Source organism: Poecilia mexicana, unplaced genomic scaffold (assembly GCF_051168715.1).
Source record: "Poecilia mexicana isolate PSO_F unplaced genomic scaffold, ASM5116871v1 scaffold_1, whole genome shotgun sequence".
NCBI lineage: Eukaryota > Metazoa > Chordata > Actinopteri > Cyprinodontiformes > Poeciliidae > Poecilia > Poecilia mexicana.
The window spans coordinates 2,640,532-2,668,134 of NW_028263370.1; the positions used below are offsets into that span (position 1 = coordinate 2,640,532).

General features: G+C 39.5%; 1 protein-coding gene and 1 long non-coding RNA gene across 2 annotated transcripts in view; one reads left to right on the forward strand and one right to left on the reverse strand.

Annotated features, from left to right (window-relative positions):
* gcgrb (glucagon receptor b) overlaps positions 1-22,855 on the reverse strand; it is a 65,056-nt gene extending 42,201 nt beyond the window's left edge. Inside the window, exon 1 of the mRNA XM_015004764.2 lies at positions 22,047-22,855. The gene's annotated coding sequence lies outside the window, so the exon portion shown is untranslated. The remainder of the gene's footprint in view (positions 1-22,046) is intronic.
* LOC148161038 (uncharacterized) lies at positions 1,032-2,343 on the forward strand. Its single transcript, XR_015762653.1, has 4 exons — positions 1,032-1,724; positions 1,814-1,931; positions 2,112-2,179; positions 2,254-2,343. It is a non-coding gene; the product is annotated as an uncharacterized LOC148161038 (long non-coding RNA).
* Positions 22,856-27,603: the final 4,748 nt, after the last annotated feature.

Below are 27,603 nucleotides of genomic sequence, written 5' to 3' on the forward strand. Positions count from 1 at the left end.
ACTTTTATTTCAGGGCTGATTCGCGGAGACGGGCTCAGCGGGAGTATTGCTTTGCTGGCAGCAGCAATCCTGACGGATCAAACCTGCCCAGACGCTTGACGATGAGACAAGTCTGCCGCTGTCTCTGTTCGTCCAAGTGTGTTTTTTTTCTAAACGCGATGACGGAACCCAGACCAAGGAAAGACAAGTGTTAATGGCACTAAAACAGACCTGACAGGTGTGACTGGTTGTACTTTTCCTTCCTGCTGATGTGAAATTGAGAAAAAAGGAAATGAGAAACTCTTAAAAAAAATAAAGTATACACAGTAAAAAATGCTGGGTTATTTTCATAACCCAATTTCTGGGTTGAAGCTGTTGGGTCATAGGTTGGGTTAGTTTGACCAAATATTGGGTCAAAATTCATAACTCATGAGTTGGGTCAGAAATTTATCGGAAGTCTACATCTTGCACACTTCTGTTGGGCCAGGAGTTGGGTGGGTAGATTTACCCAAACGGTTGGGTTAAAGATGAAACTTGGAAGAAGCCACGCCCCTCTTCACAAGCCTCCATTTTCAACATGACTGTGAACATTGCATAACGGACTTCTCCTCTACTTTGAAATAAGACATGGTAAGTAAAAAGAAGATAAAGTTTCAACGTTTATAGAATTTTATACATAAATTGAATTTATTTCAAACATGTTTGATATTTATTTTTATGGTTATTTAAAATGTTTATTACGGTAGGTTCCTCTGACAAAGAGCTTCGGTGTTGCTACAATACGGATGTTGGGGAAAAAATAGATGAAGGGGAAGGGCACAATTTGTCAAGTAAATTAAATTCAGTTTTTAATATAACCTCAATCATATTTGTTCGTAACTTAACATAGTCAAATTTTTAAAAATCGATTTAGTTTTAAAAGAAAAGGTAGTTGACGGTTTGTCCCCTGATTTTTGCAATATGCGCGCGCATCCTTAGCGGGCTGAGGCTACGTGTTCGAACACCAGCAGTAATGGCGGAGGAGAGCGAGCAGAGCTTTAATAATATGGGTATATTATGCTTTTTGAAAATAAAATAACTTTTGCAAAGTTATTAGGCGATAAATTAGTTGTGTAAACCTGAATTATGCGCTCGGTTTATTAACATATAGCTTAATTACAAACATGCTCGGACGTGTTCGCACTTATCGCTCCCCTCCAGCCGCCGGCTCGTCTCGCCCTCTGTCAGTTGACCGGGCGGAGCGGCTCGTTAAGCCGAGAGAGAACGACCGTCTCCCGGCACATTGCTTTCAAACTCCCGCTGGTTTTAGGCAACGAATTAAAAGCAAAACTAAGACAATATCTAATGTTAATGTTTGCTCATTTTATTATTATTGTTACTACGGTATTAATTACAAATACATTTATTTAAAGTTGGTGCTGAAAGTTATTCAGCACTAAGTTTGTGTTAAGTTTTACTTCTAAATTAAATTATATGTCATTTTATTTTATTAAGTGCTATATTTATTTTTAGGAACATAAAATTACTCTGAACATTTGAAATTGCTGGCTAATTACAAGTTATTTGCAGTTGAGACAGCTATAAGATTTAATTCAGTCATTAAAGTTTGATTTGTGATTTTGTCTTTTCTGATAGATTTTGTAATTTTACATCCAGGATCTTCAGGAGAATTAAGCGAAACCCAAACTCCTCGTTCTCAACGAAGACCTTCTGCATGACCAAGAACATGAGTCTGCTCCCTCAAGGTATTGAAGCTCAGAAGAAATGTTCTCTAAAATGTTGTCATGCTTTTTAGTTACTGTAACATTTTAACACTAACTTATGTTTGATACAGAAGATGATGTAGTCCTGCAGCTGCTGCCAGTACCCCTTCCTGCTCCACCTTACTAATTTGGGAGAAGTTTCAGATCCATCAACCTGGAAATTCAGATGTTTTCATTGATATCCAGCCTGTAAGTCAACCTTCATCTCTGAATAATGCTCAGATCGTTTAAATAATTGCATTACATTCAATAGTGAGGTTTTGTGTTAAACTAGAATCAGTCAGAAATTAGTTTTTGAGAATGTAGCCCTTTACCTTTAAATTCACTAAAGGCCTGTTTTTGTGCTTCTCTCTCTTGTTCTCAACGAAGATCTTTTGTATGGCCAAGAAGAGAAAGGAGCGGCCGTCTTCTCAACAACATGAATTTTCTCCCTTAAGGTATTGAAGCTCAAGAGATGTTTATAAACTGTTAACATTTAACATTTTAACACAAGCTTATGTTTCCCATGCAGACAAGATGATGTAGCCCTGCAGCTGCTGCCAGTGCTCCTCCCTACTTACACATTTGGGAGAAGAGTTTCAGATCCATCAACCTGGAAGTTGATGGATCATTGATATCCAGCCTGTAAGTCAACATTCATCTCTGAATCATGCTCAAATTGTTTGCTGTTTATATAAGTTCATCACTAATGGCCTGTTATTTTCTGTCTTCTCTCTCCATCAGGTTGGGACAAACCTGGTGGTGCATCTACAAAATGTGACAACCTGTATGTCCTCATGCAGGGAGACAGGCAAAATGCTAAAGTGTCGTTAAAAATGCTCCTTGTTTAATGGCTGAAAGGTTTACTTGTAGTTTGCTTTAAAACAGACTTTTTTTCATTAAATGTTTTCTAATATGGAGTAACAGATACTTCTGGAGTTGTAGCCAAATGAATTGAAGTGATTTAACTACTTATGTTTTGTAACTTTTGTAAATGAAATTGCTGGCTCTATATATGTATCATGTGGAAATAAAAGAAGCTTTAAATTCATATGTCTTTTAATCCTGTTTTTATATAGTGAAATTTAAAATAATTTTTTTTAACCCAACTATAGTGGTATAATAACCCTTGTGTTGGGTTATGAATTTCAACCCAATTTTGGGTCAGTTTAACCAATTTAAACAAGTCAATTTAACCCAACGTTTGGTTAGTTGCCATGACCCAATGTGCTGGGTCAAACCCTCAACCCAACCCAGTTGGGTTAAAACAACCCAGCGTTGGGTCGGTCCATATTTGACCCAGCGCTGGGTTACGTATTGGGTTATTTTTAACCCAGCAGTTTTTACTGTGTAGTGACAACAAACAAAAAGATTTAGTTTAACTGGCATTTTTTTCTTCAGTAGCTTGACAGACTTTTTTCAGTCAGGGAAAAAAATTTAATCTTCAAATTACAACAGTGTTGTTACGACCAAAGAGTCTTATACTTAAAGTTCTCATTTTCTGTCATAACAAATAATTAATTCATATAAAATCAACTTTCCTTTTAGCTTTTATGTCAGTATGAACACAGAAAAGATGAGCGGTTTCATTAAAAAAAATCAACAAGACAGCTTAGCTCTATTCTGGCAGCCTCAGATTCCCTCTGGAGAAAGATGAAAGAGTGATATAGTATTTAAGAAAGGAAATTGTGGAGAAGATGGATAAGAGGATAAAATCACATAGGCTAACCGATGCGGTGCACTGACAGAAGAAAAAAACAGCTGAAAGTAGAAATTTGAAACGAACCGAAAAGACCCGAAGACGTTTGTTCTGACTGAAAAGTACCTGCAGCTCCTAACAAAAACATACATTTACGTGCATGCATCTCTCTATCATGGGAGATGTGATGAAGATTTCTTTTGCAACAAGTTCAGTTTCTGAATAAAACGTATTCTGCATACCGATCACATTTTGTTAGGACTTCAAAACTACCTTGAATGCAGAAAACCTCGTCTTATTCCCTACAGAAAGAAGTCAGCTGCAATTAGAGTTTGAACAAATATAGCATACAGTTACGTGTCTGTGTTAGATTTTCAATTGTATTTCAACTACGACAGCAATTTGCTCTACTCAAACGTAACTCATTTAAAGTTAGCATAGGGTTATTGTTCTATGACATTGCTTTGACTTTCTGAGTTTGTCTGAAGAGTTTGAATATTTGGTGTCAAGACCATCATGACTGGTCGTTTCTATATCGCCTTGATTTCCACTGTACAGTTAATTGCTGGGTCACAAGACAGTGGCGGTCATGAAGTCATGCTGCTGACCCACTTCACAGGATGATTATCTGTCTTACTGCCATGCCGTCACACACAGACACTGCGTAGCATCAGCCAGAGACACAAATTTGGTCAGAGATAAAACTGTGTCAGCAAACACACCTCTTCCATCCCCTTCATGGAAACCATCAGGACTGAAACCTCCACGGGTTTAAATTCATCCAGTAAAGAGTCAGCTTCTTCTACTGCATCAAGACTACAGATATTTATTTTTCTAAACACAAATGACGATTGTGCGATCCATCTTTAGCATTTAAAAGTATCTGCTCGTCGTGATAAGGGTTGTGTTGCAGGACGGTGAACTAGCTCAGGATCTGGTTCAGGTTTGTCCAACATGGAAGCAGTAAGTCTCCAAAAGCAAGTGTACGGTTGTGGCTGGTGGTTTTTGGTTTTTATCTGTTGGAAGATTGATGATATGCTGGGTAGAATTGAAACCGAAGATAAAAAAAATCTTTTCAGCTTTTATCAAGCCTCACCGTGCCACGGTGATTTCAGACTTATTTTTGAGTCGGATAGCCTTGTAGTCTTAAGCAGATGTGGGAAGTAACGAAGTACAAGTACTTCGTAACTGTACATGTTTTGAGTACTTTCTCCATCACTGGTCTTAAAGCTACATAGTGATCATGTTGGTAATGATGCAGATTTACTCAAGTTCGATTTAATATTTTTAGAATTAAAAATGTAAAACAAAACCATTTTAAAACCGATGAATCACGACTCATCCCAGACGTAGTGAGTGTCCCGCAAAATGTCTTTCCACAACATGTTGATGTGTTGCAACCACAACCTTGCCTGTTTTATCAAGCTTATGGGATAAAATAACACAAAACGGTGCAATAATGCAAAGTGAGGAGAAAATTATACATGCAACTGATGAAACTCTGAAAAGTATACTAGTATCCAGCTCTCCTTAATACCTGTAAAGTACGGATTAAAGGTTATTTACCCAGCATGCATGAAAATATCTAAACCTTTTTGGTAGAGAAATGCATTTGAGAGATATAATAAAAAAATGCCACAGCATTTAAAGATGATTTTATTTTAAGGCTTTTTGAACATTTCCATCAGGAATGCCAATAAATCTGAATGGTGCTGAAGGTGCTTTTAAATGAAAGCCTTAACAACATTGGCAGCAAGACCTCAATAATTTAATAACTCGAGTGTCTCTTTCTCCTCATGTTGTCAAGGGTGAATGGATTTTCACTTAACGCTCTGCGTGGAACGACACAAACCCTCCACGCGCAGTAACCCGAGAGCGAGAGGTGAGATGTTTAATGACTTCTTTCCTCCTAAACGTCAGAGCACACCTCAGTGCATGGGCGTAGGTTTGGGTAGGGACGGTAGGGACATGTCCCGACCAATATTCACGGGATATGAAAAAGTCCCGACCAATTTTTACCATATTGGCTCAAAGAACGTGGATCTACGATCTTTGATTAGCAGCAACAGGCGGTGCGCGGAACGGAAGCTTCTTAGTTTGACATTTATTATGAGCCTCCGAGACCGTGTCGGAACGGTGCTCTGGGGGGGGTGGGGGGAGGGGGAGTCAGTTGAATCGTCGGACGTTCTTTGATTAGCTGCAAAAGGCGGCGGCTAGCTGGGCACACGCGTCTCCTTCTGAGTCTCCAGACCATGTCGCCACCAAAAAAGAAAAGGACAGACATTAGAAGTTATTTCGCTACGTCGGCTGTAAGTACAGTGAGTGGACCCATAAGTTAGATATCTATCACGCAACGCATTTGTTGTAAAGTCCGGTGTTTAGTAAGGTCAGCACTGAATGTGAGGTAGAATAGGTCTGTTAATTATGTAATATTTTTTCTTTTTTCTTTTATTATTGATTTCTTCTTATCTGCAATTGTGTTTGCTGTATCTAGAGGATATTTCTTTTGATCTTACTTGTAACGTTTGCTGAACTTTGTAAAGGAAAAAGTAAAGTGTTCTTGAACTGATCTGCTGAGTATGACTGTATCTGGTTGTATACACAAGATGTATGATATGGTTATGGTTGGGGGGAGGGGTTATTAAGCCAATGTGGTTTCCCCCCCCTTCTCAAAAATGTTCGGTGCTCTTGGGCATTTCACTGTGCTGCCGGGGGGGGGGGTCAAGGTCCCCACCAAAACTTAGACCGAACCTACGCCCTTGCCTCAGTGTCTCGTGTCAAAGCTTCATCTTGATCCTTGTTCTACAGAAAATCAGCAACTATGACCAGACCAATGGCTGTGAGCAAATGTTGACACTGAGCAGCCTCCTGTTGGCAGAGAAACTGTCAAGATCAGATAAAAAAAATAGAAAACTATTCTGAATTAGCCTGAACTCAAATGGTAACGGTGAATGAATCATACAACCAGACCAACGATGGTTTGGATCAAAGCTGGCCCGGTCACTGTCTCCCCTATGCTCGATTCTCATTTCCCTCCAGCGCTCCATCTGGGCTTTCTCCCATTGAAGTGAATATAATTTCTCTGGTAGAATTTTCAACCGAGCCAGAAGGAGAAATTGTGAACGATGACGTCATTTTTATTTTTTAATTTTTTTTGCGTTGTTTTAAAATTCAATCTGTCGGTAGTTTTAGCAATTTCGGCATTCAGTTGGAGTTCGTGTTGGTCACGTTTCCAAATATTGAATTAACATCAACAGTCACGCCTTTTATCTCCGCGCTTCTCTCTTTGCAGTGTAGGATGGTTGTTTACGGTGCAGGCAATTTCTGGTAAGCTTCATAGCACTGAACTGGCGCGTCACATACATCATGGACAAACGTTAGCAATGGGGTAAAATTTAACACTTCAACAGAGTCCACGTCTCTAAGAGGCAGTCGTTTCTCAAAAGCTAAGAGTCCAGACCCTCAGTACGAAGCAAAATGTAGGACTAGGTGCTGGTTTCAACCAGCACCTAGTCTTGCTTTCAATTTGCTTTTGAATTGAAAGCAAATTCAAATGTTAGAATGGCCCACTCAAATAAAAACAAACAAAAAAAAAAACTAAATTCGATGAAGAATATTTGACCAACTTTGAGAACCAGTATTCAAAGACGCCCTTCATCCCATTCTACATATCTTGGGTTGCTTCTGCTATGAAGAATGCACTAGAAATGCAGTCTCCAGATGTGCACAGCTGGCAGAAACATACCCTGAAACAGTCACAGCTGTGATCGCTGCAAATATATTGACTCACTGGGACTGAATGCAATGCAGACCACATTTTCCAGGTGTTTAATTTGTAAATAATGTTGAAACCCATTCACTCCTCTTACACTTTACAATCATGCACCATTTTTGCTTGAATTATTCCAAAATAGACATTAAAGTTTTTGGTTGTAAATGACAAAATATTTAAAAAAATAAAAACTAAACTATGAACGCTTTTGAAGACATTGCATGTTTGCATCAAAACTGCGACTTTACTATGGGAGTTGGAGTTAAAGCAATACGTTTGTTATAAGCAGGTTTTACTGAGCTGTTAAAAACAAACAATTAGACCTCCAAGCTCCAGATCGTATTCGTTCTCTTAATCCACCTTAGAGTCCAGAGGGTAATGATGGAAAATGCCTGCAGTGAGCTGTTTTCTTGCTGCAGGGGAGACTTTTGTTTAAAATGCAACTGAGTGAGTAAACTAATCATCACAAGTACACAAAAACCCCACAAAGCAATTCATGTTTGCAAGTAGATCGCTTCTTGTTATTCGAGATCAATACGGCTTGTTGCCATCCCTGAATACTCGCCACCGACCTGGACGTGCAACATAATTCAGACATAATGAGAGGCAGACCTGAGGACATGTCAGCTGCTCGAGTGGGGACGACGCCTCAACCTGCTGGATTCTGTCATACTTTGGTGACAAGGACAAAAAGAAACATTCAGGCTTTCAGCAGATACCTGCAGGCACTCAGACCGGATGGATTAAATGCACAAGAGCCTCTCAGACTGCAGTCCCGAAAGATTTAGTTCAGTTATTATCTCACACTTATTCCACTTTGTTATTCGTGTCACATTTCTCTCTCTCTCTTTCTTTTTTTGTTCCCCAAACACAACAGATATCTAATAAAACCCGCCTCCCTCCCCGGTCGGCGGTAACTGTTGGTTCTTCCTTTTTCCATTTCCAGATCTTGTTTAGAAAGAATTTATTTCGTCTGCGACGCATCAAAATGCACAGCTGCTACATAAGAAGACAGATAGATTGACAGATTCATGGCTTTAAAGTGTGCTAGAGGAAAAAACAAAACAAGACAAATGTTTCCCTGCAGTGTAACATGAGCACTTTGTTCTTCCTGTCAGGGATCTGACCACTGGTTTCTGTCGTTATCCCATTAAACTAAATGAATCAAATAAAAAATACAATAAAAACACACACTCTACCAAGCAATGTTCCTATTTACTCACATCTTGTTGGTGTCAGAATTAAAATATATCAACTATTGTTATATCAAAGATGTGATGTCTTTCCGTCAACATGAAACAGTGAAGTAAATCTACTGGAATCAAGAAAACAATGAAAGAAACTGACTGCCACAATGATAAATGATTTCCGTTTCTCACGTAATTCAGATATATTCTAACACAAGACAATGTAATTAGAGGCCAACAAAGACTTGGCTGATGCTTTTTTGTCTCAAACCATCTGCAAATGTCTCATTCCAGCAAAGTTTGGATTCCTAATCTGTCCGTTTCAGGCTTTCACTGTTCAGCCGACATGCAGCTTGACTGGACATCTTTACACTCTGCTCAGATTCTCGGGTAAGACAGAATAAGAGCGTTCCTACTGCATAAAAAAGAGGATTCTTAGTTTTCACACAAGTGAAAGAAAGGACAAAATGTCAGGCTATAAAATTAAAGCACATAATGAGCAGTTTTTTTAAGATTATGCCTAAATAATAAAAGAAATAAAAATAAAACACAACCTGAAATGTGCATCATCATTCAGTTGATCACCTTTCCATTAAAATGGTGGAAAATGGGAGAAAAATGCAGTTAAATGAAGGAGAAAATATCCAAAGACCCTTAGTGTTTTTTAATAGAATATGAATTTAATCTAATTGTTAATGCATAATGACATTTTGATGATGACCTCTTCAGAACGTCCTTTGAGTAAATTGGAGGTATGAGGCATTGTGCAACACTTCTTCACAGATTGTCTGAAGATGCTCTGGACCATTAAATTGATATTCTGTACATAAATATGCAAATTGCTCAATGATACACACAACAGACGCTTCATAAGACACAAATACCTACACATACACACATTCACCTGTTAGTCAACACAAACGGTGGAAAAGCCAATCACAGGGAAGCAGCTCAATATTCAGGAGTTCAAGCCCAACAGAACCCTCTACCGGATTTCATCTCTCAGCTTTGCAGGGAACGGTTCAAAGAAGACAACAACATCCCAGGAGTGTCAGCTAAGTGCATGCAAATGCCTGGTTGGCGACAGGGAGGACCGTTAAATTCAGGTTTGCAGTATACCATATTTAAAAGCAATCATATGAAACTCTTGAAAAGCAGAGGAGTTACAGCAGCTGAAGACCACACTGGGTATCACGTCACCAACCGGAAACATCACCTGGTCTGACGGAAATAACTTCCAGCTGTAAAAAACAAAAAATGGATCCATCCTGCCTGGTTCACCACAACGCTCTTAGTGTAATAGTTTTGGGCCATATTTTCTTGAACCTTTTCAAGTCCGTCCACAACAACAGAGCATTGCTTCTCTGGTTGCTTCTTACGTCCATCCCTTCATCACCACAGGTCACCCAATCGGGTGCCAGCATAACAATGCTTCACATCAATTTGAAATACCTTCTAAACTTGCAGCAGACTGAGGACATTGCTGTTCCTTTGAACAACTGCAATGGTTGTCCCAACCAGAGGAGCCGTGACGATGGACAAGCAGCATGACTAAAACATAAGGAGTTGAAAAACAACGTAGAGCTCAAAGTGTAACCCTACAGGTTAATTGTTCACCTGTTACATTATAAATATTCTAACCTAAACTCACCTGGCTTGTGCATAATGGTTCAAATTGAACACCTGGTGCGCCGCACAAGTCGAGTTTCCAGTCAAAACAAATTTCATCAAAGCCTAGACGATCATCCCCAGTGTGCCTCAAAGATCTCGATGCTGAACACTCATTTCCTGCTTCTGATTAAATCATCTGTGCATCACGGAGAGATGGAATCGATTAAAAATCCTTCATATGCCCACACACAGGACTGCATAAGCATTCAATGATGACTTATTTTATCACCAATTACTCATGGTCAGTACCATGCATTGCTAAAAAAACAAAAAGAAAAAAAAAGATATATAATTGCTTACTTTCTACGTTTATATTTTATGACGCCATCCACTGTGAATAGCTTTGCATAATTTAAAGCTTTAAAACCCTTTAATCAATTGCATTTTGCTGCTTACGTATCCCCTCAGCCGACCCGGCGGCTTTGACCAAACGGATCCGTGTGCAGCCGGCAAGACTTCAAGCGACGCCCACTTTGAATGATGTCCAGAGTAGGGAGCATCATGTCCTTTGGATTTTAATGAAATTGAATTCATATTAAAGCTGTCATTGATTTTTCATCCATTTTTGACTAGACTCATACTTCAAAAACAACAACAAAAATTGAGGACTAAAAATGTTTTCATAATGAATAAAGAACACACGTCCTTCCTGTGCCTTCTGACATTTTCATTGGTAAAAAAGGAAAGAAATAAACTTTTAAGCGGACAATCAATGAGAAATCTCATGACGTGAGCGTGCCAGGTTAGTTGGCCTTAAATTTGATTGTTGTATAATACTTTACGGGGGGAAATCAGCAATTCACAAATATGGGAATCATGAGTTTTTACTTATGGGGGCATACGAATGTTTTACAAAATCACTGACACCAATGTGAAAAACATAAAAAAACCCCGCTGGAGTTGGTGCTTCATTGACAACATAAACCATGAAAATCTTTTAAGATACCATACAAATCCTTCATGTATATATATATATATATATATATATATCAACTTTCTGTGCCGACTCTCTGCCTCATCATCTCAGTGTCAGATACAAAACACTTTGACGTGAGCGCCGTTTTCCCCAAAGCAGTTTACTGTGAGACGCCTTACACGGTTGTAAAAAGTTACATTTCCGGCAGCCGTCAACATCCAATCTGCCTCCAGGCGGACCTCTGTGGGGTAAAGAACGCCCGAGTGTGTCAACAAAAGCCGGGAAGCCAAGCATATCAGGCCTCGGTTGCTCTTTTATTTTATGCTCCTGAAGAGTCCAGCTCTGTCGTGGATGTTGCTGGATTTGAATAATTTTGACGGGCTAATTAGTGAGATAACTCTTTAATATGTTTATCTCATTTAAAAATGATGGCACTGAAAATAACAGTGGAAAAAACAAAAAAGGTGAAAAAACACAGCGGACAGCAGATTGTAAGACGGGGATTTTTCGTGACAAAACAAGAGCAGGTTGTCTTTGTGACTTTAAGGTGACTCACCAGAAGTGAGGTTGAAACTCATCAGTTTGTACAGATGAGTTCAGAACAAACTGAACTCATCATTCTTCCCACCTTTCTCTCTTTCCATCTTCCCTTTTTTTGTTTCCTTTGGGCAAAAGCACAGTGGATCATATTATAAATTAGCTCCTCATGTATAATGGATCAGCTCTGAGGCTGTGGATTGCTCGCTAGCTTTAAATCGCTACCCCCCATTGTGTCCAATGGTCCATTGACTGCACTCAGTGAAGAACATTTACAGGGACACGACAAGCTGCAGGAAAAGTGCTCCTGTCGCCTCCAAGGATGTCTGCATGCTTACTTGACGAAGCAACCTTTTACAGCGACGCTCATATTCTCTTGTGTTTCCTCGTTATTTGGTCACAAGTTTGCCTTTAACTGTTTGAGGTCCATTAACCCTTTCATGCATAGTGGTCACTACAGTGGACAGCTGTCTGAAAGCCATTTTCTTGTGCTTCTTGTGGATTTTTATGTTATAAATGCACACAGACCACTGAAGTGGACACTAATGCATCATAAAATACACTTATCAAGTACTGGCCATCATCTGCAAATGCAAGAAATTATTTTTGTTAAATCCAATATGGCCGACAGACAAAAAGCATGCCGACCGACCCGGTTCCTCCTTCTACTGTAGACGATAAAAAAAATATATTGTGACATCAGGTAACCCCTAAAGACCAATACTACTGATGTATTCTTCAAATAACTTTGTATTTGGAGAAAATTACAATTGATCACCTAAAAAAAAAAAAAAAATTAACAAGATTTTTATCTGTTTATGCAACTTTAAGACAAAGAAAACAACACAAAAAAACTGACACTGAGTTTTGTGCAAATATACAAAATCATTGTCCATGATTGGCTAAAACGTCTGTATGAGTTCAGAAATATCAGTTTACAGTGAAAGTGTTTTTCATCTGAGGTTAGCTTGGTTTCCCGCTAAGCTAACCTCACCCATGTGCTTTTCTATTATTGTCCAGTTCAGTTATTTCCCCTGTGTTTCCTCTGCCCTGTTTACAGCTGGTATTAGCATAATATGCCCGGCTAATTTGATTGCAAGCAGGCCAGTCTAGCAACGACAAGTCACACCTGCCACATGTTATCCACTTAACATGCAAATAAACAACAAGTGGGCCGTCAGCTGAGCAATCAGCAGGTCGACTGCGCTTCTGTAACGTCCCAGATATAATCAACTTACCTAAACTGGCTTATCGGTCAAACACGACTAGATGAAAGCTGAAATTTATCTTCTGCAAGATCTGTGGATTTGAAGTTACATTTTTAAAGCTGGCTTAGTCACAATTTGGTCCAAAATCGCAGCTCTTCTCATGAATATATATATATATATATATATATATATATATATATATATATATATATATATATATATATATGCAAATTACCATGGGAATTATGTGATAGCATTTGCTTATTTTTAGCTTTAAGGTTTGCACCTAAATGTAAAATTTTAGTTTGCAATATACTTTAATTCTCTAACGACTTTGCTCCCATAGTTTTATATCTAGTGGATTGTGGAACATTTAATAGCAAAACCCACTTCACAGTCAGAGTTAAGCATCAGGATAAAATGTCATTTTCAGCATTTTCTTTGATTTCTCTGTTCAGCACTTAGCTATCTCATGTTCTGTGCAGTCATTCTCCTCACGCTTCAAATATTGTCATATTAAATCTCATCACACATCATTTATTTTGAAGCACATGATGAACACTAATCTGATACGATCAAATAAAATTTAAGACCCAAATCACACACACACACACACACACAAAAAGATGAGCCTATAATATTTAAATACAGAAAACGATGAATACATACTCTCTCTCACACACACACACACACACGTGCACACACACATATGCATACGGCATCTATTGAACTTTGTGGACCGGGCAGAGGAAGGAGAACTTCAATTATATGCTCCAAGGATGAGACAGAGAAAATGTGGGGAGTTTAAGATTGAGGTAATTTGAGAGGAGGCTTTGCAAGACGAGTGGGTGAGTGTAGTAGAGGATGGAGAGACGGTTAATGTGGAGTGAGGAGATAATGCAATCAGAAAGGAAAGGGATGAAGTAAGACATACAGCAGAACAATAAAGGAGCAACAAGAAGAGGTTTTTAACCTTTACCGTGAGCGAACAGGGTGACATAAAAACGATCATTCAGGAGCCAACGACTAGCTGGAGAAACGGCGCGAGCAGATAATGACGCCGACTGCCTAATTCAGGTCTTTTAATTTCACTGTCAGTCAAAGAAAATCAATTCTTGCAAATAATCATCTGTGAACTTTTGCAGTCAGACGGTTCCTGGGAGGTTGACAGGCTGGTCACTGCAAATCTGTGTCATAAAGTTCAGATTACTACACTGTAGCACTGACATGAGCATGCAATTATACTTAGTGCCTTTTATCATTTCTTTAACAACTTTTTCAAAGATGCTAGTTTTAATGACCGTGTTGAAAGAAGCAGCAATGGCAAAGTAACAGAGAACAAAACAGGAGTCTTAAGATGATGAAAATGTAAAGTTATCTTATATATAGTTATATTATATAATCTACAATTCTTGATGGGAAAATTACAGAGCGTGTATGATCTATGTTTGGGCAATTGGGTTCCAATAATTTTTTTTCCAGGAAAGTCTCAGAGGTTTATGGAAACAATGGAAAAGCAAACTTAGCTCGTCCCTCTTGGGTTGGGCTAATTATCAAACATGAGCAAAGCATATGTATTAAAACTTCCTCTTAATCAGAAAACCCCAAGGCAGTGAAGCAACAACAAAGAACATTTGGCTCTCCACCTATAAAGCCAGCAGATCTAAATCAAGTGAGTCCGTCATACAAGCTAGATAAAATCAGACCCAGTGGATAAAGAGCATTTTGAAAAAGAAAAACACACTTTTTGCATTTTTATTGGAAACTGTAAAGAAAATATTAGCTTTAGCTAAAGTTTATGAAAGTAAACCGTGTCCAACAACCATTTAGCAGCTGCTGTTTTTTCTGTTTTTTTTGTTGTTTTTTTTTTCATTGGATTTTCTTATTAACACTAGAGACGAACCTTCAGTTTGTTCATGCCATGCTTGGAAACTTTTTTTTTAGCAAAACAAGTCAGCTGTTTCAACAAGGGCTGCGACGGGAAACGGGCTCGGCTCGTGTTGATTAAATAAAGAAGCTTGTTGATAGAGCAGACCATCTTTTGGCACGCCTGAATGAAAAATATACACACTGACATGATCCTATTCTCAACATATGTTTCGTTTCCAGTGACATATGAAACCATATGAAACTGCTACATACATGTAGTGCAGTGAAAAAATCTTTGCTCCCTTTGCAGACTCTTCTGCTTTTGCCTTTTTTTGGCAAACCTGAATGTTCAAAATCAAACACGGCGTTCATTTACTAAGACAAAAAGCCTTCAGACCACCTGGAGCTTGTGTGAAGAAGAGATGTCCCACCATCGCCGACTTCTAAGTCATGACTTGCGATTAAAAACATTTTTCAGACAGGCGGTTTCAGTAGCCACACGATGGACTCCTTAATGCCTGATCCGTAGAGTGACGGCTTTGACCAAGTATAACTTATCCAAACACGTGAACTAGCAACACAATCCAGTCTCAATCACAGGAAGTTCAAGAGAGAACAGAGAAACAAATTCTCAGGATGGAAAGAGAAAGCCTAAGTGTTTTGAACTCCAGAAGGTCACAAAAAGTGAGTCGCAACCTGCAAACGGACGAAACATGGAGCGGCCACGAAGCTTAAAGGAAACCGTCCAGGAGGTAGCAAAGTGACCAAGAATATCTGAAGCACTGCAGACTTTGCTTAGCACAGCTAAGAAGTTCACTGACCAGAAGAAGAGACTAAGAAACTGGGCAAAAATGGCAGCAATGGAAGAGTTGCAAAGTGAAAACCACTGCTGACCAAACACAAAACAAGAGCCTCAATCATTTTTGCCAGAAAAAGATATCTTGGTGATCTCTCAGACCTTTGAGAAATTACCTTTATTTATATATTGAGTTTATTTATTGCAACCGTAATAAACTACACATAAAGGCAGTTGTTACTTATGAAGGTGACACAGCTATTGTTAGCTTTAGGGGGGCAAATACTTTTAACATAAAGCCAGGTTGGTCTGGATAATTTTTTAAAAGTAGACTGGTCAGTGCCTGCAAGTCCAGAGTCCAAACAAAATGGATACACAAATTCAAAGACAAAGAGTACAAACTGTTAATCTGCTTTCACTTTTCATTCCCAGCATTGAAAATAATCCAAATGTAAAAAGATTAATACCAAGTGCTGGTGGTTCACTTTTTGATCACTTCTTTCTATTTAAAAACCATGTTGTGTGTTTACTTAGGCTATGTTTGTTTGACATTAAAATTTGGTGATAAGGGGCAAAAAAAGATAAGAAGGGAAAACAAAGCAGAAGAAATTTGCTAAGGAGGAAATACTTTTTTTTTTTTTTTACAGCACTGTATATAACTTTATTTCATGTTAGAGACTTTCGGCAAGCAGGAGCCTCAGCAGGGAATCCCTGTCATCCAGCTGCATCGTTACTGTACATGCATGAGGATGTGCAGGATATAGACAAGCCCATGGGCTTTTTTTTTCATTCACTCTGTAATTTAACCAACACTAATAAATAAATAACAAGCAGATCAAATGCAGGAGCCCACAAAAGAAAATTGGCATTAAATATGCACATATGCCTTTTAGATTTATGCCATTTTTATGGGGATGGCCACGCATTGTTTGAAACCGTGGAGTTTCTGCAAGAAGCACAGATCAACTTTGCAAAGATCAAATTTGTGCTTTCTTACCCACAAACCTCTCAAATATTGCATGTGTTGTGTGTGTGTGTGTGTGTGTGTGTGTGTGTGTGTGTGTGTGTGTGTGTGTGTGTGTGTGTGTGTGTGTGTGTGTGTGCGCGTGTGCCCGCGGTTTCCTTTTATTATTCTTCATTTATTCACGAAGCAGGATTTCAGTAATGACTTTGCTCTGCTGCGCATGCTGGCTGCAGAGGAGAATGAAAGACTTCTGGGGCAAGCCGACGTACTGACTGTTTGAGATATCAATCTTCATGCAAGACTTTCATTCATTAATTACGCTCCTATCAAGCGGCTTTATTTCCGCTCTGTGATCAGAAGCACGCAGTGGGACTCGGTGGAAACCGGCTGCTCAAGTGAGCGCCGTCGTTGTCAGTGGGTGTTTACATCATCCTCCTGGTGTGCCTTACAATGCCAAGCATGAATGAAAAGCAGCGACAAAGCGCCGTCCTTGTGCTTCTGTGGCTGAAATAATACAGCCTATTACCCGGACGCACAGTCATTGATCCTATGGAAATAGTTTTTGTTTGTTTATTTCTACAAGCGGAGTAGTTTAAGCCTATCCCGACAGAAAGAAGCCATCAGGTTAAATCAATTTCCTTCTATAGACTCTTGTAGAGCGCTTTGTCTAGTCCAGAGGACTCCAAGCATTTCACACTACATTCACTCATTCACGCGCTGATGGTGGAGGCTACATTGTAGCCACATCTGCCCAGGGCAGTCTGAAACGAACCAGGCTGCCATTCACCGGCACTCCGACCACCACAAGCAGGCAACTGGCAACCTACCGATCACAGGACAAGCTCTGACCACAATCTCCCCACTTGCCACTTGTGTTGTTCAGTTTAAGGTCAAACATCCTCGTTTTGTGCTAAATGAAAAACCATCCCAAGTCCACAGATCTTCCAGTGATAAGAAAACCCGAGGTGTTTCAAATGGAAAGGAAAAGTGTGCATGAACTGAAGTGTCTGAAATGGTTTGTTGTAGCTGCAGCCGATCGTCAGGTAGAGCCATCATCCCACGGTTTTGTCGTGCTTGATGGCTGTTTTCTTATGTTATAATTCTGACATGCTGTCGTTTTTATGCGTTGAGGCTTCCTACTCAGTCTGGATCAGCAGCAGCAGTAACATCAGAAGGCTTTATAATAGGTTTTTTATGGTGGAATCAGGTTTCCCCCACCTAAACGTAAAGCTTGTACTTTCCCCCCTTGGACACATTTCTATGAATAAACCAATTAAGCAACCTTGAGCACAAGCACATTTACTAATCTTGGCAATTAAATCCCGGCACCGTTCTTAGTATTGCTGGTGTATTTTTACAAACTGGCAACCCAAAGAAAGCAGGTATTCTGACCAGAGTCCTTAGAAGATCTGAGCATCTGTGTAAAACATCAAGCTTGTAATAGATAGTCAAAGGATTTATGAGATTTTAGTGACTAATTTTATACTTGACTGAATACATCTTACTTTTTTTTCATTACGCTCATCAGTGGATTGCATTGAGAGATAAATACTAAGCAGGTCTGACACAAGTCAGTCAGAAAATGCTCAGAAAAGTCATTTAACCTGCATTCAGAAGTAAGATTATATAAATCAAAAGTCAGACAGCCGATTAAGACTCGCCTTGTCTTTATTTCACAACAGCCTGTTGTTGTCCACATATCGACTGAAAAACTTCCACTGAAACCTTGTGCTTTTAGGTCAGTTGGTAGAAGTTAATGGAAAAAAGTCATTATCTCATTTCACCCTGTTACATGTTTGTAGACCAGCCTCTTTGAATCAATATCTGTCCTTTTGCAAATGTTCCCTCTGTGGGTCCATACTGACCAGATAAATAAAATCCCGTGGGCCCCATACTGTTACAAAGAGACGTCTGATGTCTGGAGGGAAAACAAAGAGCCTGGGGGGAAAAGAGGAGTTCGGCTTACTGTGAAGGAAAGCAGACAGAGACGAGAAGATTTGAAGGGAAGGGAAAGAGTTTCATTTAAGGAAAGCACAAATACGGGAGGAAGACTTTTGGTGATCAAATTATTCATGGCCGAAAGACGTAGCAGATTACTTTTAAGTGACCTTGAACGAGTACCTGGGTTGAAGGAGAGAATTAACGTAGAGATGGAGACTCTCAGTAGCAAGAGTGAACATGTACACCGAACGTAAGTGCTGGTCGTTTCTCACCGTTGCCTTTCTGTTTATTTGCACCTCTTGTGTTTCTGTGTCTAGAATTTTTGGGAAAAGAAGCCATCTTCCGTAAGTTTTCAAGTTTGTGAGGCTTGCACAAACTTTTGACAGCCAATGATTTTACAGTCATTTAATCTAGTAAAGGTTTACTCTAAAGTAAAAAATCTGATAAATTATACCAGCAGGAAGTCATTGGGCGTTTGTTTGTGTGATTAGAGTCATAATCTCCTATATTTCATATATATATATATTTCCAAATGGGCGAGAGGTGATGACCTTGGGAAGGTCACCCCTTCTGTGTGGATGACCTTCCCAAGAGAGGGAAGGTCATCCACACAGAAGGGACTCGGAAGCTACTAACCATGCATGGAGGGTTCCACCCCAAATCCAGCACCCTGAGACTGTACACAAGCCGTAAGGAAGGAGGCAGAGGACTAGTGAGTGTGAGAGCCACTGTCCTGGACGAAACATCCAAGATCCATAAATACATCAAGGACAAAGCCTCAACCGACGATGTGCTCAGCGAATGTCTCAGGCAATGGGGAACAGAGGACGAGGTGCTGGAGGAACCATCATGGGAGGACAAGCCCCTACATGGGATGTACCACCGACAAATAACTGAAGTGGCTGATATCAGGAAATCCTACCAATGGCTGGAGAAAGCTGGACTCAAGGACAGCACAGAGGCCCTCATCCTGGCCGCCCAGGAACAGGCCCTAAACACCAGAGCAATAGAAGCTCAGATCTACCACACCAGACAAGACCCAAGGTGTAGGTTGTGCAAGGAGGCCTCTGAGACAGTCCAGCACATAACAGCAGGGTGCAAGATGCTGGCAGGGAAAGCGTACATGGAACGACATAACCAAGTGGCAGGCATAGTATACAGGAACATCTGTGCAGAAGAATATGGACTGGAAGCCCCGAGATCAAAGTGGGGAACACCCCCAAAGGTGGTGGAGAATGACCGAGCTAAGATCCTGTGGGACTTCCAGATCCAGACAGACAAGATGGTAATGGCGAACCAACCGGACATTGTGGTGGTGGATAAAGAACAGAGGAAAGCCGTTGTGGTGGATGTAGCAATACCAAGTGACCACAACATCAGGAAAAAGGAGCACGAGAAACTGGAGAAATACCAGTTTCTCCTGCTGGTAGAGAAACTACTTTCAGGTCTTTTCCTGGAAGCTCTGGAAAAGACCTTCCAGGTCCTTCCAGGTCTTTTCCAGAGGAACTGGAAAAGACCTGGAAGGTGAAGACCACAGTGGTGCCTGTGGTCATCGGGGCCCTCGGGGCAGTCACCCCCAAACTGGAGCAGTGGTTAAAACAGATCCCAGGAACAACATCAGACATCTCAGTCCAGAAATGTGCAGTTCTAGGCACAGCCAAGATACTGGAGAACCCTCAAGCTCCCAGGCCTCTGGTAGAGGACCCGAGCTCAGAGGATGAAAGAGACCACCCACGGAGGGTGAGAAGGGAATTTTTCATTTTTTATATGTATATATTGTGATAGACAGAACTTTCTATAATATCACTGTGCTCCAATCCAAAACCGCACAGCATTCTGGGAGATGTAGGAAGAAGGAAGGCTTGAGCCACTCGACCTCTCACTGACAGCAAAGCAAGGCCTGTAGCATCAACTAGCTCGCTCACCCTTTGGTTACCTAGCAACAACTTATTGAATAACTTGTGCAGCAGCTTGAGGTTTCACCACTGTGACTCTTAACTGCTTACAAATGAAAAACAACAGGGTGGAGAGAAAGAAGAAAATGAGTCCAACAGCGCAAGAGAAAACTATTGATAAAACAGAACAGTGCATGTCACCAACTTTTTCAGTGCCTTAGATATTTAGAATAAAAACTAATCAGTAATTATTGATATCAACTGATATGAAACGCTTTTATCATGATATTGTCCAGCCCTAGGATATAAACGGCATGTTTGAAGATATGGAAGTAGAGACGAACTAGGAACTGTGGATATAATCAAAGGGTTAAATACAAAGGGTGCCAACTGAAGAGCAGCAAGTCAGTTTAGGCTAAATTGGTGTAAAAAGCTATGTATCCCCAGCTCCTTAAGGCTCATTAAGTTTTAAATCAATGTGATTCCAAAGTTCAAAAATGTATGCAGAACCGTATGTTTCGAAATGCTTTGGTTTGCTTGAAAACCAAAGTTTACCAGATTTTACACACAACATCACATGAAACAAAATGTTCTTATGCTTCCTTTATTTAGGCTACATCAAGATGTAACAGTTTTATGGGAAGCATTTAAAAATAAAATGGTTGAGACATCCAGTCGTGTGAGAATTTCTATCCTTCGTTGTCAAGTGATACAAACACAGCTTAGCGACATGAACAAATATAGATTTTTATCAACAACAAAAAGACAAGAAACGAAAAACTATGCTGCTTTGTATTTGTTTGAGGGTAAAATACCCTAAATGGTAAAATGTTAAACGTTCTAAATATGTTTTATGTATTTCATTTTTGTGTGTGTAGAATTTAAGGCAGACAGCTTTGAACCTTTTTTAAGTTTCATGAGTCTCCAGAGAAGCCTTGCTGGAAACCCTTATTTCGTATTGGCTGTAGATTACTAAGAAGACGCTGAGGGGGACATTTATGATTTGTTTTACTGTTGCTGCTGCTGCTGCTGCTGTGAGGACCTGAAGATAACCTACACTGCAGACTCTACTGACAGATGCATGCATAACTCTTCTCTGCACGGTTCAGATGAGAAAACAAGTATGGCAGAGATTGCCTGCCTTGATAGATGAATGAGCTATGGGTCACAAGACAATGTCTGGGGGAAAAAAAAAAAAAAAAAAAAAAAAAAAGGAAGAAAGGAACTCGTGTTTGCTGAAAATTGAAAAATAAATACCGAAGCAGGATGAAAACATGCACAAACACACATGAATGCTTGTAAGCTCATTTTAAGTCGGTAGGTCCTGCAGGAGAACAAGTGTAAGCAGCATAAGTTTTAACAAACAGGCCGTAACAACGTCAATGGACTCGTTAAAAGTCCAGCATTTGATATCATATCTGAGGAAACAGCTGGGTTGCAACACGCAGAGTTGCCGCTTTAGCATTAAGGCACGCAGATAAATATCACTTTGAAAAAAAAAAAAACCCTACACATTCAGATGTCAATAAATGATCGAAATATTTGTTAAGAGGCCAGTTGGAAATTAAAGTGCAAAAAGAATGCGCGCATCCAGCAGAGTCAGCCACAGTGGGACAAGAGTGCAGGCAGAGATATGATTCATATATGTACTGTTTACATGAAAGCATGAAAAGCTTTTAAAGTACAGCCAAAAAAAAAAAAAGTTCAGCATCTCCGTTTGTGGTGACGGAACAAGAGAATCAAAAGTTTAAGGTTTCCAGAAAAACAATGCGTCTCGACAAAGACGAATGAATGAACGGATTTTAGGAGCGCAATAAGCAGGTACAAAAAAAAAAAAAAAGAAGAAGAAGAAGAAAGCTTGTTTCTTTACCTTTGGGGTTTAGACCTCGTCGTGCGCACCTGGCGGCCACACCAAGCCCACTGTTCAGCTCCCGGGCCGGTCCATCACAGCAGGCAGAGTCCGCAGAACCAGAGCTCATCCAACCCAGTTCAGAATGAACAAGAAGTACAAGAAAGAAAGAGAGAAAGAAAGGAAAAACTCTTGTGATGATACAGAGAGTCTCTGATCCAATGAGATAAAGTCCAACTTCTTATTTTATATATACATATATATATTTTTTTATTTTTAGTTTTGTTGCTCTGTTTATAAAGACTTGGGTTTCTAAATGAATTCTCGCTCCTGTTGCTGACCGGGAGAGTGGAGTGAGCCGGACTGAGAGCGCCTGAATGCTGAAGTGTCGGCGTTCCCACCATCTGCACAAAGCCACTGAAAAGATACACGATCATTTCCGGTTTACTCTTTCAAAATAATGCCCTTTAGAAACTCCGTAGGATGAAATAAATGTATATAGTTCACAGTATGTGAATGATTTTTGCTGTTTTTGGTCACTTGTTTGTTTTATTTTAATTTTTCACTTATTTGTTTTGAACCAGCGATGAGATATTTGAGGTCATTCATAGAATAGATTACTGCCAGTAGAATAGAATAGAATAGAATAGAATAGAATAGAGGCACTGCTGTCAAACATAACTTGTCATACAAATTACTATGAAATCAAGGTGCAGTCAGCCATTATTAAATGACAATAAACCAAAAATATAAAAATGTAAATTTCTCTGAAAACCACTTAATGAATGGAACGTACATTATGCAAAATGCATAATTTATGTGAGGTCGGTTCCACTTGCGACACAAGATATTGTACATAATAGTATACAATATGGGTTCACATGCCGTCAATAAATAATTCAGTGTGAGGTTGGGGGCAGCAGAGTGAGCTGGAGTTTGACATTAAGGCATAAAGTGTAAATAATGTGCTCATAATAATACTACAGTTGCATATAAAAATGCTTAAATAAGTCTACATCTGAAGCAAATTTCTCAATACGCTGAAGTTTAGCTTCCAATAATACTATCACAGTCACATTGTTTTCCAGTTAAAATAAGAGCAGGCGCTTTGAAGAAAAATAAATGTTTACTCATATCAGCAACTTATTAGAAACCAAAAAAAAAGCTGTTTCTTAATAAAAACTGAAAACAGCATTAATCAATAAATGAAGAAAAAATAAACATCTTAACACTAATGTAAAACTAAGTATAGCTTTATGTAGTGAATCAATTCATCCTGAAGCTGCCTCCCTTCCCGCCTCAGGTTTCTTTCTGTAAAATGATCTGAAATCGTGAGAACTGACTCATTGTGAGGTTGAAAAGCCTGCAGCTGGGAAAATCTGCTGCAAGACGGGAAATGTGACCAGTTTGTCTCAGTTAGCGCTGATCTTTTTATTTTTTGTGAAATGGATGACTTCAGCTTCCTGTAAGGGTCCTAAAACCCGAAAGCTTCACATAACTCTGAGCTGGACTCCAAATTAATATAAATTAATCACTTTTTTCTCCTTTTTGACCCAAGAGAAGTAATGTTGTGCTTCCAACTGTCCTAAAAAAAACCTGACCAAAGGTCCTTGATTAATAATATTAAACGACATCTCTTCATGGTGAACACAGAGATTATATAGAGTCTCTATGAGAAAATGTGATTTAAAAAAAAAAAAGGTGAGATAATGTGAGTGGAGGGCGTCTTTGAACCGCTCTCTCCCAGGTGGGTGTAAGCTGCAGTCGTCGTGGCGCAGTGGGCAGAATCAGCAAAGCAAAAGCATCAGCATGATCCACAGAAACTCCCACAAGCTCCACACAGTGTTGTGCTGCGTTTTCTGATAACTCCTGGCAGCGTAAAGCTCGCAGCAGTCTGTGCAGCCATTCAGGTGGAGCAGATGTTAGCCATATGGAAGAGCAGGAGGGGTCACCTTTCAAAGGCCCCGATCGTGCTGCACGATCATGCCTGCTGCTCGGTGCTTCCGTCTCAAATGTGCAGCAACGGGAAGGACGAGCGTGTCGCTTGTTTGGCTCAAGAATATGAAGTCAGTCGAAAGAAAGGCGCACCAGTGCAAAGATTTGCTGCGTAGATTTCCAAGTATTCAGCCGTAACGTTGCACAACCGGTAGTAATACCAAAGAGGTCAAAAAGCATTTTACAGTCTAAAGCCTCTTCCATGTTAATCTCCAGATGTTTGTGCAAAGAAATAAAGGAAAATAACACCACATTAAATAAAAAAGTGCACAACAGACTCATTTTTTTCTTGGCCCTCTATATATTTACACATATATAGTTTCACATATATAATTTAAAAATATTTCCTTTTAAAGGCCATTAAAGCAACTGTTTGCTCTTCCTATTTGCATATTGTTCAGTTTCTACATCAACATGGAGGTTGTGGTTATTCATCATGCACATAAATGCGCTCCTAAGTTTGTAGGCACAACGGTGCATTGAATATTTCAGAAGTTGCAGGCGAGACGGAGAACGATGTGGCATCGGAACTGAGAAAAACAGTCAGAACTTGGTGAAGACACTCTTAGATAACTGGATCGCTGGTATGCAACGTCAGATAACGAGGTTAAAAGTTATCTCACCGTCAGATTATCAACGCGCCAAGCTTTTTTTCAGCATCAGAAAGAAAACCCAGTGACACCATATGACTCCTGCCAGGAAGCATTCCCTCCAACGAATGCTGTGGTTTTTAAATATTATTGTGTTTAATGGGAGGAAAGCTGCATAGCAGCACATAAAGTGTTATGTTAAGAGAATAAGAGATGAAAAAGCAATAGCAAAAAGTTTTAAGTTCAGGCTTTCTGGCAAAGACGTTGGGCTTTTATGTAAAATAGGCAGCTGCACCAAAAATGGGGGTGAAAAGAAGACAAATAAAAAAAAAACAGACGGTAGTGTGAAACGACTGGTGCAAAAAAAAAAAAAAAAAAAACAGTAAGATGAAGATTACACTAAATTAAATATGGATCAGATTTATTCTTTTATATCCAATGCTAATGGTAGCCCCTGGTTTATTGTGCCCTGGGCGGAGAGCCATCTCAGCCATAACAAAAAACCCATCACCAACAGGCTCTACAGGTTGTGAGATGCATGACATTCTTATAACGATACAAAACCTGTACTACAAAATGTCACTCCCGGAAGGCTGAGTCTTTTTTTTAATTGGTTGGGAATATGAAAAAAAAAAAATCAGACGAGTTTAACGGCATCCCGGAGTGACCTGCTCGCTGAATGTTTCAGACTGCAGAAGATAGTGATGAAGAGCAGGCGACAGTGAGATGGGCTGTGGAGTAACATAAAAGAGCTTTTAAAAGCCGAGACACGAGAAGGGCTGAACGAAGAATAACGGGGTTAGATGAGGACGTCTAGGTCAGCGTGGTAATAAAGCCTGACATTTTCAGACTTCTCACTGAGTTTGAGGGGGAAAAAACTCTCCTCCTGACATAAGGAAGCATGGTGCGGCTCTGTGGCAGCCCAGAATCATCATCATGCAGATTTAGGTGTGGCAAGCTAAAATCGATGCATTTCCTGCTGGCAGAAGTTAAAACATTTGTGAATTAAAGTTTGTTAGCGTGAACGCAAATTGCACTTAAGCTCTCTGAGAACTTTAACTTTCCTCTATGAGGAAAGTTAAGTCTGCGCAGTGAGAAGTTTTCCAAAACAAATTCCTCATGTAGCGCAGCAGAGTCGAGTTGCTAATGAGCCAGAGCATCAGCTGAAGCATGACAGCAAAGCGAGGGCAATGTAACAAAAAACCCCACATGCTGACAGAGCAGAGAGACTCATGAGGGAGCTGGTACAGGACGCCCTGACCACCATCGTCTTACTCTCCTCGTCTGTCTGTGTGTCTTAAAACTCAAAGTCAAATCTGTTTCTTTGGAATCAAAGATTTAAAGTGATTAAAAATTAAATAGGGCATTCGTCTTGTTTTCTTCTGTCAGATCTATTTAAATATCTAAACAGCCAGAAATTTTGTCGGACTGATTCACTTAACATACAATCAATCAATCAAATTTTATTTGTATAGCACATTTCAGCAGCAAGGCATTTCAAAGTGCTTTACATAATTAAAATAAAAACAGCATGTGACATTGAATAAACAACAAGAGAGATTTTAAGAAAAAGAAACAGTGAGAAAGAGAAATAAAAAGAAATTAAAGTAAAGATAAAGATTTAAAAATAAAAAAATAATTAAAAAAATTAAATAAAAATAAAAAATACGATACGATACGATAGCAATAACGAGCTTTACTGACATTCGCATCAGATTTTCCAAAGGAACCAAACTTTGCATTTTTGCGCCTCACTTAAAAGAGACAGATTCTGAAGTAATCAAAGCTAGACAGTGTGAGGAGAGAAAAGTAATAGTTTCATTCTTTGAAAAGACCCAGTAAGTTCATGGAAAGTTGAGAAAAGTAAAGGAGAGAAGCCTAAGTTCTCATAAGGAACGCTGTAAATTCAGTAAAGTTTCACAAAGTAACCACTAAGTTCCACGAATGTACAGGTTATTTAGCGTCATGTGATTTTATTATTCCTATGTTTTGGTATGATCTAAATTTTTCAGTCTCATGTTAGTCATGTAGTCATTTCATTTATTTTCATTTTATTTGCTAGCGCATTTCAAGACACAAAGACATTTTACAAGAAAAATACAAGACCACATTAAAAATGAAAACAGGTATGCAGCATAAATAAACAAAGATAATATTCTAAGGGTAAATGCATCAATTGTGTCATTATCAATCCTTTCCCTGTATAAAACATCAGTATTCTCCGATATATGCATGTATAACTTGTTTAGACAGATTGTCATGTCTTTCTGTCGTGACCTCCCACAGGGACGGAGCGTCTCTGCAGGATGAAAACATTGGAGAAAGACGAGTTCCCATTTTAATTTCTCACCAGTGTTAGAAAAAGAGATGGAGGCAAATCTGAATGCAGGTAGGAAGCAACAACAAGAATACTGGATGAAACATCACAGGGGAGAAAGACTGAAAAAAGTCCTTCCAGATCAACATTTTAAGAAAAATGTGCAGAAACTGCCAGGCAGAAGGTTTGAAGACTGCCTTGCTATTTATTTATTCCCCCCCCTTTTTTTGTTTTCGTTAAAGGTCGCTTTTAACCCGCAGGGGTCTCAAACTCCAGTCCTCGAGGGCCACTGTCCTGCAACTTTTAGATGTGCCTCTGCTGCACCACACCTGAATAGAATAATTAGGTCATTAGCAAGGCTCTGGAGAACTGATCTACACAAGGAGGAGGTAATTAAGCCATTTCCTTCCAGTGTTTTGTACCTGTGCCACATCTAAAAACTGCAGGACAGCGGCCCTTGAGGACTGGAGTTTGAGAATTTTTTTTTGCGGCAGCAGCAACTAGCAAACACCTGTGGATCTGCTCCTAAGAGTACCTTTGGACAGCATAATGAAAAAGCATTGCTGTGATGATATGTGTCAGAAAGAGCAGGAGCTTCTTAACTTAGATAGACACATCAATTTAGATAGGGGAATTTCTTTCAAGTCATGTTTGATATATACGGCATTTTCAAAAC